The sequence below is a fragment of the Monodon monoceros genome, unplaced genomic scaffold (assembly GCF_005190385.1).
Source record: "Monodon monoceros isolate NGI ecotype Baffin Bay Population unplaced genomic scaffold, NGI_Narwhal_1 Super_Scaffold_15, whole genome shotgun sequence".
Lineage (NCBI taxonomy): Eukaryota > Metazoa > Chordata > Mammalia > Artiodactyla > Monodontidae > Monodon > Monodon monoceros.
The window spans coordinates 82153104-82170229 of record NW_021703771.1 but is presented as its reverse complement, the minus strand read 5'-3'; the positions used below and the strand labels follow the sequence as shown (position 1 = coordinate 82170229).

Sequence of the window (17126 nt, the reverse complement as noted above, 5' to 3'; positions counted from 1 at the left end):
CAAACTAGAATGAATTATTCGGCTAGTGTGGCGTGGGTACGATGTGAAGTACGTATCTATCTTGCGCAGCCCTGTTCGAGATTGTTCTTCCTCACTTCGTGGTAAATGCATTATTATTATTAGCCCTCACACTTCCCCAGATCCATACAAAACAGCCCTTTCCCCAAAATTCATTATTTAATGTCTCCAGAGCCTGGGAAGCAAACCCTTCATTAGTGTTTGAATAGTGACGTTATGAGAAAAAAAACTGAGATCAGTCTTCTGGGACTATTAACTATATATCAAAAAATAGAGTCTGTGTGTAGAATTAGCGAACTATTTTTCCAATAACACTGGCCCCGCAGAAGCCAGAAAAGAGCAGCATAAAGCATTTATTTCTATTGCTGTATGACTCACATACTAAATGTCTTGCTAACAAAGTGTCCATATAAGTTCACCATTTCTGTATAGAAGTCTGATACCTCTTACCCCCAAAACATATGTAATAAGATGTTCTTTTTTCCAAACCTAGTCTTTCAAACCTGTCTCAACCACCTTAAGCTAAACGCCTTCAAAGCTCAATTTTAGACATAATGTATTCTTCAAGGTGTGACTAGTCAACAGTGAACCAACATTTTCCATTCGCATAATTTTTATGATGAACAATTAAAACTGGTTCAAAACACCTTTCATATACAAACTCTGCTTTCTTTGTGTGAGCTCCTCATTTGTCCAGAAATTTTGTTATGCTTTGAAAGAGTGGGATGCTGAATTTTATTTCCCTGAGAGTAAAAAAATAAGCAATGATTAGAGCCGTTACTGAGTACTTACCGTATATAAGGTACCAACCACTGGGATGCTTACATACGTACATCCATTTAATCCCCACAAAGCCCTGTCGGAATGGATGTTGTCGTTCTTCCCATTTTATGGATGAAGTGTTTGAGGCTCACAGAATTTAATTAAACTGCACATGGTATTACAGCCGGTAAGTAACAGCTGGTATTCAGAGCCAGCTAGTGATGGCTCTAGAACTTGGACTCCTAATCACTATATGAGTAGATTAGCCTGTAAACAAAGAAGTACTATACCTCTAAAAGTTATGTGGAAAGGAAGTTCAAGGGAAGAGTATCTCTAATTTGGGGGCACTTTTTCCATATTTCAACCAGCAGCAAACTTCAAAAGCAGGAATTATTTGTATTTTTCAGAGGAAGAAGTAAAGTCTCAGTAGGACTGAGTACCCAGCATCACAGAGTCAGGAAGGGTAGAGCTGAGACTTCAACCCAGGTGTGGTTGCTCCAGAGCTCTGTGTTCCCCCCACCCTCCCATCCCACTTCTCTCTGGGCAGGGCTCTCAACCGCAATGCACATTTCAATAACATGGCAGTTTTTAAAAGTCCCAATGCCTAGGCCATGCCTCTGGGGGTGGCCCTCAGTATTTGTTAAAGGCCCCAGGTCTGAAAGTTTGAGCACTACTTCCGGGGTGAACATTCTACAGGCAATAGGTATTTTCCATGGGAGACTGTAGCACAAGCGAGCGCGAAAATACTCCCTCTCCCCTTATCTATTTTGTCCACGAGTGATCTGACTTGCTAACCAGCATAGGTTTTTCCATAAACGTTGATGGATTTGAAAAAAAGATGGGCAAACACGGCCAAAATGGCCTCTTTCCAGAGCCTCTAACAAACTCTTGCATGAAGTTAAGGGCTTTGGGAAAAACTTCATAATTATTTTGAAATATTGGCTGTCTTTTTGCTCTACCTACTGTTATCACATCCTATGCTAGGGATTAATTTGAAACGCCAGAGCATTTTGTGTATCTTCTCTTAGCACTGAGTATCACTTACCCACCCCAGTGGAGCCTCAGGGATTTAGGTAGATTTACCTTAGAGTGTAGCTAAAATAAAAATAAAATGTATATGATGACGACTATGCAAAATGTGTTTAGTCCATTAAGAGTCCTGGTAACACAGATTTCCTATAGCAATGGGGTGTCCGAGGGAATAGTTCCCACCTTCCCTATAATGTGCTGTTGGCATTGCCACTGGTGCCATCCAAGTGCATCCCCGCCTTCAGTGCTTCACTTTTTTTTTTAACACTTCTCCTCCCAGGCCACTTTTCATGTAATTCCCATTTTCATATAACATAGAAAAACCATTTCCTTTCTATGGAATAAGTCTACTCACCAGCTACAGTCCAGTAGTGTCCCAAGTGTCTTAGTCGGCAATATTAACTACGAGGCAGATAGCTCTGGCCCTTTTGAGAAACAGAGATATTCTTGATGCCTGGAGAGTCAAGAAGGCTGCTTTCTAGTCAGCTTTTCAGGGAGCTAAGCATAAAACCCAACATAAACGATCATTTTGGCTTTAGAACAATGCTTTCCCAAATACACACAAATAATCCAAGTCCATATAATTCCTAAAACCACACTGAAAAGTAGGAAATATATTAAAAAATAGATCACCAAAGAAGATGTGCAAATGGCCAGTATACTTATTGAAAGCTCAGTGTAATTAGTTTCTAAAGAATAGCTAATTTTAAAGCATAAAATATAATGTGATAGACATATATTCAAAAGAGGTAAAAATATAAATTTAAATATTTCTGAAAAGCAATTTGGCAATTCATATTATTAGCTTTAAAATAGTAACAACCTGCTTAGAAGCCTGTCCATACACACATTCTCTATGTGTCGGTCTCTGTCTGTGAAATACACAGCCTATTCTCTTCACGGCTCCTAGATCTTGAAAAATTGTGACAGTCACCATGAAAGTGGCAGCAGCAGGATTCAGGCAGCTGAAGGGCTTCCAGTCCAAAGTCAATGTTCTTTCTACCCCAAAATTATTTGAAATGAAATCAAACTTCCTAATTTTCTGAGGGTAATGCTAAACTTTTTGTCTTATTTTTGGGGTGGTTTAGCAATTTTGGTAGTTTTGCTGTGGTTTGGATGTATGAGGCAGTGTAAAGTCAGGGTAGTAACTTAACTTCTCTAGCAAAAGCAACACTGAAATCACAGAAGCAGGGGTGATTTTCACCCATCCATGCTCCGATGCGGCTTGGCTCTGCGGCCTCTGCCGCACCCCATCATTCAGGGACTCAGACTCAGCCTTCTGTTACCTAGTGGTTTTGCCATCCTCAGGGACCTCGGAGTCCCCACTGGGTCCTCTTCACCCAGGCCGACCGGACCAGGAAGCCAGAGCAGGGGCATCATGGAGGGGCATCATGGAGGGGCAGGGGGGTTGAGACCGAGCCTGGAAACGGAGCCCATCACTTCTTCCCACATTCCGTATTCCGGAACTCATCCCCGCAGCCCCTCCCACCCGCACAGGGTGTGGGCAGGGGGACCGGCAGAGGGGGCTGTGGTCTGGCTGTGTACCCGCAAGGGAGCCGACAGGCCTGCAGGCGCACAGCCCTCTCTCACGCTGCGCAGAGGAGGATGGATGGGAAATTTACTGAATGTATTTTTAGCTCTCCTCCCCCCACCCGCCTGCGATCGGAACAGCACTCCATCAAGTATCTTCATTATAAGGAGTGACTTGTGCACAGACAAGGACCAGAAAAAGAGCTGTAGGACAGAATTGATGGTGTCCAGGAGCTCGTTCTAGCTAGATCAACGGGCTTTGTCTGTGCACTCACCTGTTTGACCTTGGAAATGCTGCCTTTGTGGAATCCGGCTTCACAGGGGACAAAGGAATTGAACATTTGTTTGATGCTCTCGTGTGTGTCTTTAGCGTTTTACAAACGAAGTGACTATGCGTCTGTTTGAAGTGGTACCAGCAGCAGCGCTGCTCTGTTTATCTTTCGGAGGAGCCCATGTCCCAGTAAACTGCACCCCTGATTCTTACTTTGCCTGGGTTTCTACCTTCCAAACTGCCTTTCAGCTTCTCTTGCATCTTATTAAGTAGTTAAAAATGCAATAACATTTTAAATAGCAGAAGTAAGGCGGGCATACCTTGAATAGCTAGTGGAGAAGGCAAAAATAATTTCTTTCCACCTACTTCTGCCCTGAACTCTTAAGAGCATTCTACCTTTGTTTTATAAGGGCGAAAGCAAACCAGTTTTAAGTATAAATTTATTACTTATCCAAAGAGTTCAGGAAAGATGCTTGTAAGTCCCTAAGGCAGCTCCAAGAGTTGTTCAAAACAGCTGTCTTTAGGCTTTCTTCTTCTTTTTATTAAAATGTACGTTACCAAATTCCTCTCCCTGGCCTTCTTGGCAGCCAGCGTGATTTTGGAGTCTGTACACTTGGCATTGTCAGTAGAGAGGGTGGAAGGATTATCATCATAGTCAATAGAATATTAATTGACCTGTAAGTGTATCATTTTAAATGGCTTGATGCATTCCTAAATTTATTATGAGACATACCACGCATACACAGCAGTGTTTAAATACATTCATATTGTTATATGGATTTGTATAGTTACAGAGGACCTCTGGTACCACCACCCAGATCAAGAAAGGCAGCATCGCCAGCATCCCGGACGCCCTCCATGTCCCCTCCTCAACCCCAGCCTCCTCCCTCTTGGCTTGATGCAACTATGATCTTGACTTCCGTGATATTCATTACCTTGCTTTTCCTCATAGCATCACCACCTATGTCTATACATTCCTAAATAATACAGATATTTGCCTGCTTTTAACTTTCAAATTGTTGCTTGAAAGGTTTTGCCAAATTTCCCTGACCAGAAGCAATCTCAATTCCAGTTACACCCCTAGTCAGAAAACTCTGAACACGTGTGCAAAGTATTCCAATATTCAGGATTTTCAGTATTATTTTTGTTACGTGTATTGTGTTAATCACGCTAGAGAATGGCTTTGTTTATGCTTATCTTCCTCATCTCAGGTGCTGTCGTGTGTGAAAACAGTTTTTTAATTAGCTTTTTCAACAGGTAAATTTTGAGCTCACATTCAGAGGTATAAAAGAAAGCTATAGCAGGGACCCTGAAGAGTTACTTGGACAAGAAGATCAATTTTATCACAATTTGGCGAAAGTAAGGATCTTATACTCAGATTATGAATTTTAAAAAAGCACAGCTCACTAACAGTGTTAAATATGCTCCTTCATTCGCGGGTAATTCCAGGTGGCACTGTCAGCGGTTCTGCATTCAGTTGCTGGGGAGCTCCACGGCAGCTGCTGCACGGCTTCTATCAGGGCATTCCGGCCGCGGCTTACAGCTGCCAAAGAGGCTCTCGGCAGAGTGTGGCATGAAAGGCGCAGCGGGCCAGACCCTCTGTTCATCTCTCCAGCGTCTCAGGAGAGGAGAAGTGTATTGTATCTTCATGAGCCACACGCTTCTGGAGCTAGTCGCAGCTTTATTCCGAACAAATCACGGCTATCTGTGGCCTCTAGGTCAAGAAAATTTAAGTTTATTTGAGACAGAAATTGCTTTGGGTTTTAAGTCCACATTTCCTGATTTGGACAGATGCTGCTTTTTAAAAACTGTCCTAATTGCAGAACGTTTTCCTTTACTACTTCTCCTCCCCCATCATCATCCACAGGCTGCATTCAGTGCCTGCTGGTTCTGTGTTTACTTCTGTACGTTGGCCACTTGAAACAGATGTGCGCGCGCGCACACACACACACACACACACACACACACGCAGTAACTGATAAAACTTTATTCTTCCTTACTGTGTGATGTCTTGTATTAATGAGACTTCATGCACAGAAATTGCTGTGAGCTGGTGACCTCCAGCTATCTTTGAAATAATTAATAACGTGCTTAGAGGAGTTGACCTACATATTCATGCAAGTTTATATCACTTGGTTCCTAAGGAGGACAGTGAAACAATTTAATGTTTTAAATGCGGACCAATTTAGCAAGAGGAGGAGTGGTTTAATATTTTAATGTCAAGATGGATATAAATACATAATATCTGAATCAAGTAATTATGGTATATATTCCCAGTAAAATCTGAACATCTTTCAGACCATCTTATATGCTCTGTTATTGACTCCGCTTAGGAGTTTGGAAAATGAATATTTCTTATATTTTCAGCTTTTCAAGCCTTTACTAGAAATCATCTATCTTGGAATTATATATTTATAGAGGGAAACATTGTGTGAACAGAGTTGCAATATTGAAAGGAGGGGGGATGGTAATAGTGTTCAAGGAAATGGTATCATTCTGACTTCGCTCTGAAACTCTCTTCTCTGCCCCCCTTGCTGCCAGAAACGGCTCTTTCTTATGGCTCACGTGTAAGAAGGCTTTTGTAATTGGTCACTGTATTAGTTTTCTAGGGCTGCCGTAACAAAATACTTCAGACTGGGGGCTTCCCTGGTGGCGCAGTGGTTGAGAGTCTGCCTGCCGATGCAGGGGACGCGGGTTCGTGCCCCGGTCCGGGCAGATCCCACGTGCCGCGGAGCGGCTGGGCCCGTGAGCCATGGCCGCTGAGCCTGCGCGTCCAGAGCCTGTGCTCCGCAACGGGAGAGGCCACAACAGTGAGAGCCCCGCGTACCACAAAAAAAAAAAAAAAAAAAAAAAAACCAAAAAACTACAGACAGGGAAGCTTAAATAACAGAAATTTATTTTCTCACAAGTAAGAAGAGGCTGGCACTCCAAGGTCAAGGGGCCAGCAGGTTTGGTTTCCTCTGAGGACTCTCTCCTTGGCTTGGGGATGGCTTCCCTCGTGCTGCCTCTTCCCGTGGTCATCTTACTGTATGTGCAGCCCTGGTGCCTCTCTGTGTGTGCTCATTTCCTCTTATAAGGACACTAGTCAGATTAGAGTAGAGCCCACCCTAATGGTCTCATTTTAATTTAGGTACCTCTTTAAGGCCCCATCTCCAAACACGGCCGCACTCTGTGGCTGGGGCTTCAACATATGAATTATTCGTATGTATTCACAATATTCAATTGTGTCCCTCATTTTGAGAGACACAGTTCCATCCATAATAGCCACCTTCTAGACTCTGAAACAGTTTGCACATGCTTGGCACCCCGAATTCTGAGAAGGTCCCCTGGACATGAACCCTGCATACAGCTCTGCTCCACGGGGTTTAACTTCCCCCCTGTTCCTAAGATACGACTTGTTCTTCATCCTCCCTCTCCCCCCACCCCCTCCCGTACTCAGTATTGGCTGGTTTCCCAGGTAGCAACACCCATATGCCTGAGGAATACAGGAAACTTATTGCCAATTATCTAATTTTAAAATCTGGGCTCACTGACAAACATTTCAGGGAGGATCCTCTGAACTTTTCCATTCTTTGTGAAAATAAAAATACAATAATCATCTCTGAGGTGGAGGTGGTTAGGATGGCATTTGCAGCCCTTAGTCCTCGGTTCCCCCAGTTGGATTGTCACAAACAGAGGCCCCTAGAGAAAGCTCTACCGGATGCTGTAGTCTGAAGGGCTGTAACCAGCAGGACCTGGATGTCACAGCAGACACGCCCATGCAGCTCAGTTCTTGCCCGGGGTGGGAGGTGGGTGCTTTTCTTCAAAGTGGTGCTTCTATTTTCAGGCTCTGCCATCCCATTAGGACTTACCACTGCCTTCATGGTCAGACTGGCCTCCACATCCAGGGTCCAGCTGGCAGAGGGGAAAGAAATAATAGACGAGACGTGCATCTTTCTTATCAACCCTGGCCTGGAAATGGCACATGACTCTTCATTCGTTGCCTAGGACATTACCATTTGGCCTTGTGGGCTGCAAAGGAGCCTGGAAAACGAGGTCTAGAGAAATACCTGGGTACGGAGAAGAAGACTTTGAGTAGACACCTGGCAGTCTCTGTCAAAGGTCTTCCTTTGGAGGGTTGGGAGCTCAGCTTCCAAGTCAGTAGATGTGGCTGCATCCACAATTCAGGGATCGTGGGCCAAGTCCTGACTTTGCAGTCAGATGTTGCTCATCCAACTTCTGACCTGCTCTACCAGATGCTGAGCTGATTTCCTCATTTAAAATGAAAGTAAGTCTTAACTCAGAGAGAATGAAATAGGATTGTATGTAAAAATGACTGGCACACTTCCTGATACACCATAGGTGTTCTATATGTGACAGCTTTCCAGTCAAGACCAATTATAGGCCCCAATTTCAGATTGTTTTCTAAATACTTACAATTCTAGCAGGAAACTTAAAGCTGCAACTTGGGTTTAATTAAGGTTTCCTGGCTAAAAAGTGAAAATATGATTTCTTTTTCACATTTTCTACGTTAGCACGTTAACAATTAATGGAGATAATTAATTCCTATGAATCAAGAATTAACATCATAAGAAGTTTAAAACATTACCTAAATATAATCCTGTTAAAAAAAAAACTCTAGAAGTTATTGATACAAGATCTTATTAAAACTATTAAATTAGATTCACTCTATATAACCAGATTTTCCAAATTAGTCTTTTATATAGGGGACATATGTAGAAATATAAACAGTTGCATTAACAAGGCTACCATTATTTGGTATTTCTCTTCTTTTACTTATAGTATCAATATGCTGTATTACTAACTGTTAGTATAACTTTTAAGTCCTTCCTCAAAAATTTTTTATTCTGAATAGGCCATCAATAAGTAATGAGTAAATTTCCCTCAAGTGCTTTTGGACTATAATCAAGTATAGTATTGAACGAGTATGTAGTCTGAAATTTAAATCATATTATTCTAAAGGAATTGAGAGATACACTAAAAGAAGTAATCTGTGTGATGCAGGAAGAAAATTTTACAGCCGCTATTTACTTTTTATATCATCCTTTAATTTGTGTATGTGTTTAAATGTACATAAAATAGTAGCAGTGTTTATATTAAATTACTATTGGGATTCATATTCAATTTTTGTTTTCTTACAAAAATTGGTAGAGGTTCCCAACCAAAATTTTGGAGAGCACTGATTTAGACCAGTGGCTTTCCAACATTTTGACTGCTACCCACAGAAAGAAATATATTTTACATCATAATAGACTAAATATATAAATTATACACATATATGTAATGGAAAAAAAAACCTTTACAAAACAATATTTTCCTACTATATGAGACACACTCTGGTATTTTCAGTTTTAACCTATTTCAGATGCATCCAAACAGGTAAAAAGTTAGCCCTATTTTAAATCAGCTCATTTTAAGCCCTAGCCCTTCAAAGGAATACCACAACTTCCCTTAGCAGCCCGTTTTAGTGTTCAGGCATTTCAGGTGCCAGAGGTATACTCAAGTACCATATTGAAAAATAATTTTTATATAATTTTAAAGCATAGCTCATGTCTTACTCTTCAATAAAAAAAATTAAATAGACTAGGTTTGAGCAAAGTAGAAAAACAAAGCCATCCATACATTCTTCTAAACTAGTCACTTAAAAAAATATGTGCTGAAGCATGTAAAATTTTGACACAACTTAATAAAAAAACACATTTTAGGTATACATTTAACTTTCAGGAATGCCATTACCAAAGATAGAGACAACATGGAAGCTCTAGGAATACATTCCTGGATGGAGCTCCCACCCAACTCACACGTGGGTGTGGGAGGGTGCTGCCTCCAATGAGGAGGTCAGAGGACTCCCACCTCCTTTCACTCCCAGCCACCCCCAAGCCAGACAGCTTCATAACTGTCATTCAGTAGAGTAGCTTTTATAGAAATATAATTTAACTATTCTCCTACCCTAAAAGGTAATGACTTCTAACAGCATTTACTTCTCCATTGTGTTTTAATTTATAAATAAATTCCCTGTTAGAGATTCATCAGAAATACAATGGTTAATGTTCACAACTTTGTCTCCAAGTGTTATTTTTTCTGCCATGCTAATTCTTCTCAGGGAAATGGTAACAGTAGGCTTAATATTTGTTCTTTGGGACCTGCAATAAGATGGATTCATTCGTTAACTTGAATTTGTTTCTCAAATTAGACTACTGTTGTAGAAACAGTGCTGAACTAGACGTCCTGACACTAGTCCTGACTCTACCATTAGATCAACACCTTGTTAATTTTAGGTCAAATCACCTACTAGCAACTGGGGACTGGGGCAGGCCTTGTGTCTACGTAACCTTATTTAAACTTCATAATGATTTTGTGTGGTCAGCATTAATAATCCTGTTTATCAAGTGAGAAAAGTAAGGCTCTCAGAAGTGAAATTCAGACACAAGTCTGCGTGACTCCAAAGCTAAGTTTTCCTCTCCACCTTTTATTCATGAAATTCGTTTCATCTCCAGGACCTCTGCCACCTCAAAAATACTAAGATCCTTGACTCTTGGCCCCTAAACCAGGAGTTACTTTTTTACTTCTATGAAATTTATCAGACTCAGAGTAAAAAACAAAATCAATTCAATAAGTGAAGAAAGCACCTACTAATAGATGTACAAGATATACTAACATCTCGCTCTCTATGTGGTGTCTTTAGATCAGTGGTTATCAAACTGTGTTCCATGGAACCATGAGGGGTTGTCCATATGGCACATCAAGGATGATTTTATGTAGAAGGAAATGGATGGACAGTAACAGTATTCCTGTTATGTTAACTGTGGTCCTATGTCAATACTTACCAAGATTATACCAGGCAAAATAGGTCTACGGTCTTCAAGTCATAGCAGAGAATTTGTTTACAGTGGTGTAGTTTTCTTTATATTACATTTTTTGAAGAAAGAACTACACACTTTGTATTGTGAATTAAAATAGCATAATTTAAAAGTGGCCAAGACTAAATTTTAATTGCCCCGTAGAATTGACATAGAGCGGAAACTTGAATTTGTTACTATTAAAATATTGTGTTACAGAACATTTTTAGTAGGAACAAAAGTAAAAGAATTTGGGGCACTTCACCCTCTAAAACAACTCAAAGCAATTTATCCTTTGGATTTCTTACTCCTTGTTTTAATTTGAACGTGCTCATTTCAGTTAGAGACTGTTACTCACTTTCACTTCAGTTAAATCATTGGTCTTGGTGAGTTTTTATCATTCATACATACCTAGGCAAGTAGTAAAAGATGTTGGTTCAGAGGGAATAAGATCTCTTGTTGATGAAATACCACCACCATCATCAGAGTGTATTTACCTAATATACCACTTTAGAAGGTACTGTTTCAGGAACTGGGTGTTACTCTAGGCTATGCACAGCTTCTGTAGCTACCTTCATATCAATAGGAGTAATTACCTATAAAGTATGCTTAACTTACGTGCTAAGTGTAGCATACAGGCTATAAATCAACAACAGCTAAATTCAAACTTTATTTTCCAGAGAAACCTCTAGGCTGCAATTTTGCCATTCTTCCTTCTGATCCAAAAAGTAAAAATAAATCAAGGTGGAAAAACAGCTGTAAAGCTGATAATGAGATTTGCAACCAGCTAAGACATGATCTAAATCATGAGAAAGTTTAGAAGTCCTGTTATTCATTTTCCACTGTGCCTAAAATCCAGAAAACCCCAGTTCAAGGAAAAGGAGGCCCACCTTGCCATTTAAATAAGGAGGCTGGCACAGGTAGCTCTGTTTTTCATGATCTGCATCCCAAGTCATATGATGTGTTTATGGGAAAGTTAGAGGAACACTGACAGTTGCAGAAGCTTTTTGGGGGGATAAAAACCATTAACAGGGATATTCTGCTTACCAGAGAGACTGCAGTGAGACTCAAGTAAATAATAAGCATTTCAGAAAATTACCCAATTACATATTTAACCACTCCAAGGCATTCTGGTCTCCTGGGAAAATAGCGTGCATTTTACAAAATTGCTTATAATTGTGACTTGTGTGTTTGCAAAGGAACCCAGCTTGCTGGTAGGAAGCACATTTGTCAGAGCTTAGCGATGGAGTCTTTTTTTTAAGGACTTTAAATATAAGAGAAACATTTGCAGTTGCTTTCCAGATGCCAATAAAATATGTTTCAGAATGACGTATTATTCTAGAAAAGTCTACAGAGCTATTTTGATGCCTGAGGGATTTAATTCAAAGTACACTTGAAAACATTTAGCTATTGTTTTAAGAATGTTATTTTTCTAATGAGACTGTACATTGTAAGGAGATAGATTTCTAAGTCACAAATATTAATTATTTATATTACAGAAAGCACCCTAATAACTTTGCTCTTTTTATTTCATGTAGAAGTGGATAATTTAATTACTGAATCCTTAAAAAGTTATACAAATAGTTTAAAATAATGTTCTCTTACCTTAGAAGTGGACCTTAATTTCCATTAAAAAAATCTTCATGGTCACATCTTTAAGAAATATGTTGAACCATGGCATCTTATTGAATAATAAGATGCGATTTATATATATATCATCTGACTCAAAACAAAGGCATCTGTATAGGCCTCTATATTTTATAAAGTGTGCCCTTCGAATCCCAGATAAAGCAGACCTTACCGTCACGGCCATTTTATAGGAAAGAGCATCTACTACATCCCAGGCTCTGTTTGAGTCAAAGGTCAAACAGTTCACAGAAAAGATAAGCTTGTTCCCCTCCTGGAGCTTACAGCTCAAGGGGGTTCCAGACATTCATCAAAAACCATGAGTTATGCAGTTACTGACTGAGGAAAGAGGTAGAAGAAATGGAGGAAGTGGGGCAGAAAAGGGGCAAGAGTTCTGACCAAAGGAACATCCTTAGATAAAACCTTGAGACAGGCGGGAATGAGGAGGCTTGAGGAGTGGAACACAGACCAGAGTGGATCAGGGTGAGAAAAGACCAGAGAGTGGGCAGGGCCGTGTTGGCCGCACCTGAAGTTGCTGTGAAGACTTTGGTCTTTCTTTAAATACCCTGGGAGAAGTCGAAAGCCTTGAAGCTTAAGACAGAAGTAGCATGAGCAGATTTGCATTTTTAGAAGATCAGTCAAGCGGGAGGAAGGAAAACTATTTCAAAGAAGCGAGAGTGGAGGGGACAGGCCAGGAAGGAGTGGCTGGGCATCGCAGTCTGGACGTGATGCCAGCTCATCTCGTGGTGACAGAGTGATCTTCAGACTGTAACTTGCAAACGCTCATGAAGAGTATCATAGGATCCTAAAAACGAACAGAAAATTAACTTTTATTCAGTGTAATGTAGGTAACATTGTACATTTCACTTTGTAAGGGAGGAAGCAAGCCAGTTAGAGGGCTAATGACGGAGTTCTGTGAATTACCCTGGCTGAACTTGCTTTAGAGCTATGCTCTGAGATCACAGTGAAGGGCAATGCAAGAGGCAAATACAGAGTTTCTTCCTGTAGGGCCGCCATGGAAGGTTGTGCCTACTAGCAGCGTCGACTCACAGAAGAAATCTCTCCTGCACAAACCAGGCCTCTTGTTGTTGCATGAATAGAAGCCCCTAAAGCTGGCGTAAGGAGAGAGGGGCATATTGTCAAGGATGGGGTGTCTCCCGTTGCAGAAGGACAGGTGTGGGACAGACTCCTTCTTCGTCTCCTTCGCCTCTGCCTACCTGCTTTCTTCCTCCCTTGCTGTACACCAGTTTCCTCTGCTGCTGGGTCTCTGGAGCAGGAACATGCCATCCTTACTTAGCTCACAAACTGAAATTCAGAGAGTCATATGCCTTGGTCAGCTGACTCATTTGTGTCAAAGATATTCAGACGTTAGTGCAGGAAAAACACTGATTCTCCTAAATTTCGTGAATACTTTCTATGATGTCCATAACATAACTGTTAGGGATGATGATGTTTCCTCTGTTCTGGCCACTAGAAAGATCAGAGCTTCCAAAACGTATTTTCAGCAAGTGTACTATTTTATGGCATGGATTTTTGTGTGCTCTCCTTAAGCTTTGTCCTTAGTAGTCTCTTACTGTTTTACATTCTCTCCAGTTGTTTATCTACTTTAATCTTACTGTTTATTTGTACAACTGTCTCAGATTCTTTCTTGGATGTTGCATGAATAGATGGATAAATTAAAAATTCCACTTGAAAATAGTAATAGTTTCTTGGTGCTAAAATGGTTGAGAACAATTGTGGCCTAGAATACAGCAGATATGCAACAAGAGTGTAACAATACAGAACATATTACCCGTAGAATTTTATTCTTCTTCTTTAGGCATTTATTCCATGGCTTCATAGTTACCTAAATGGATTACCTGCACAGTCTAATACGTAGCCACTGATCATATGTGCTTCTTTAAATCTAAATTCACATCAATTAAATTATATAAAATTAAAATTCACTTTCTCATGATCACAAAACAACTTAAATATGTCTAATAGCTACCGTATTAGAGCAGATATAGAACATTTCACCACCACAGAAATTTCTATTGCACAGCATGACATCAGAGAGTCTGAAATTTCCTCATTAATAGCTTGAAAATAACTTGTGAATTAAAAGACCCAAACTTACACCTTCTGATTCTTTCTTAATCATATTTGTGGTGCTTTTGTCTTTTTTGTTTGCTTCTGTTCTGGCTTTGCAGCCATCAACAGACCTACCTTACTCTATTCCTGAATTCTGTAGGAACCTCAAAATCCACTTCCTTTTTCCCAGGTCCTCTCAGTACTGTCCATTTGCTCACTCTTTTTGCGCTAATCAAGATTCCATTTTCACCACATCACTGTTCTGGTTAAGCCCACTGTGACTTCATATTGCACCTGAAATCTCGTATCACATCTGCCTCGATTTCTTCCTTGACTCCCTGAATTCCTGTCTCATGAACTCTCTGCACCTGCTTTGTGAGTGCTGTTTTGCTTATGAATCCTCACCTGGAGAAATCCTGTTTCTCTCTATGTCCCCTTGCCTGGAGTGCCTGCCCACTTTCTCTCTGTGACTCCAGAGACCTCAGTGTGTCCTCTACCTGCCTAGACCTCCCTAGGCCCAAGGTCATGTCCTCAATATGCTCATCTCCTGTTCCATTTTGGAATCTCCCTAATTACCTGATAAAAATCACTCTTGATAACTCCAATTAAACTGTAAGCACCTCAAATACAACCTTCAAACCTTGTTCTCTCTTTGGGTTCCCCATTTTGCTCAGTGCTGACCTCCTCAGGAAAAGCCACTTCATAAGTACGAATCAGTTGAATTGCTGAGGTCATAAAGCCACGGACCGAAGTTAGCGCCTTGGATTTCTGGTGATAGCTCTGCTTCCAGCTCTCTGTATGAGCTTGGGCCCTGCCTTCGCTCCAGAACAGATTCCTGTAAAGTTTGGCTAGTCCGTTGCTGATGGTTCTGTCAGTTTAAAATTCTGCAGTTTTGTCAAGTCAGTCTTCTAATATGTTTTACTTTTAGGTCCCCTTGTACATATATCTTGATATTGTCAGCTGATAGATATTGCTGATTTTAACTTATACATCTGGTGAATCTGATGACTGCCATTTGGAACGTGAACGTTTTGCAACCCTCTACCAAGGTCTCCTGTTATTTTGTGCTACATGGCACAAATCCATCCATCCATCCAACCACCCATAGATTAGATTTTTCCTGAGCTTGGTGCACTGTGCTGGCAATAGTAATGAAAACGTTAAAAAAGACATAATTTCTCCTTTCAGGGAGCTTCCAGTTTATTTGGAAACAGACATACAAAAATATGACAATGGAGGGTTGAGGCAAATACCTACTATATTTTGTTGCAGCGTAATGGTTCATTGTATTATTTGTTCTTAATAAAAGTGGTCATGATTATCTTGTGACCAGGACATTAAGTTTGAGTAATTCTCTAGAATATCTGTTTAAGCTATAGAATTTCTTTTGTTGGGATTTGGCCTCAATTTTAAGGGAGTCTGTCCTCCCGAAATTATTGCTGAATGCTAAAAGCATGGCACAGGGAGAAGTACTTTGTTGTTTTGTGGCCAAAGTATATGTTTTGAATGGAAACACTTATTGCCTTAGTGAACGTTTGACTACTCACGTCATCAGTAACCATGTGAAAATGTGCAGGGACAGTCTGGAAACCCACAAATATTAGGAAACATGAGCGATACGTGGTGATTTATACTCTTAGAGGACTTACGCTTCACTTCACATTCTTGTGCCTTGAGTTTTGATTTTGCTGAACTGAAGGTATTAGAAATGAAATTGAGGGGAAAAAGTGTATCTTTCTCCTCTTTAAAGGTGTTGTTTTACTCTATTTAATGTATCATTTTTAGTAAACTAAAAATGTAAAAATCCAATTCTAGTACACAAATATATGCAGGAGGGTTGTCTAGTGCCCTGACTGTGGGGTGTCGTTATAAGATTGATGAGACTTGCTCTGACGTTGTGGCATCATTTTCAGATTCAGCCTAGTCTAATGTTGTTACCAATTAAAGCGTGAGTGACACTAATTAAATTGAAGAAAAGGGTATTCGTAAGTGGGTGATGTAAACAGAAAATAAAGTTAGCAATTGACATTATGACCACAGGATGTTTTTCAAGAATGAGCTGTGTGGTAAAAGGGTATATTTAGAGACAAGAAAGACAAAAAGGCATTTGATTGACAAACATGATTTGTAGTTTAATCCATTACATTTATGCTGTGATGCCTTGTTCGTTGAAAGTACACAGCATCCTTCAATTTTATCACAAAGCTTCTTTTATGTTGAATTATCACATGTCAGCTAACTGTTCACACTTTAGAAAACTGAACCCAGTTTTGTGCTTATATATATATATTTCTATATCCAGGGAACCCCAAAACACGCTTGAAAGGTGAGATATACAGTCTGAAATGTCATGACCATTGTATATAACCTATGATAGAAGTAAGGTCACATAAGCCAAGCAATGGAAAAGCAACATATAGGGACCTAGCAATTAAGTTAAATATATCTCAATCCCTGAATAGAAAGAGATAATTGAAACATGATATATATTAGTGGCATAGAACATATGTAGACTAAAACAAAAGTAGAAAATGAATGCTCCCTAAATCTGGTAGGTGATGAAAAATCTGAATTGCTATTAAGCTTTATTAGAATGGTTAGTGTCTTAAGAAGTACTGAAGGCACAAGGAGTCATGGTTATTAGAAGTGAAAGTGGGACACAATGGTTCATTAGTCTCTCATTTTTAATGGCTTTTTGGTGCTTTTTGAAGCATTCACTTACTGTCATGGCCAATCTTTCCAACCAAACACACTCTTAACGGATGGTCAGGGAAGTGCTCTCGCCGTCCTTTACAATGAAGAAAGTGCCAAAGGGAATCTAGAGATCAGTTACTGATGGAAACAATGCAGAGGTGCCATCAGCACATACTGAAATGTTTGCTATCCTCCTTGTACACTTTGGAGGAAATCTGGCATCTTCTGAAATAAGAGATTTTTTAATGATGAAGTTGTTCATGAAATGAGTTTGCTTCATATAG

At 40.1% G+C, this 17126-nt stretch overlaps 1 protein-coding gene across 12 annotated transcripts in view; it reads left to right on the top strand.

The window, feature by feature from the left end:
- Window positions 1-17126, top strand: part of AGPAT4 (1-acylglycerol-3-phosphate O-acyltransferase 4) — a 1398816-nt gene that overhangs the window by 851007 nt on the left and 530683 nt on the right. The window lies entirely within an intron of this gene.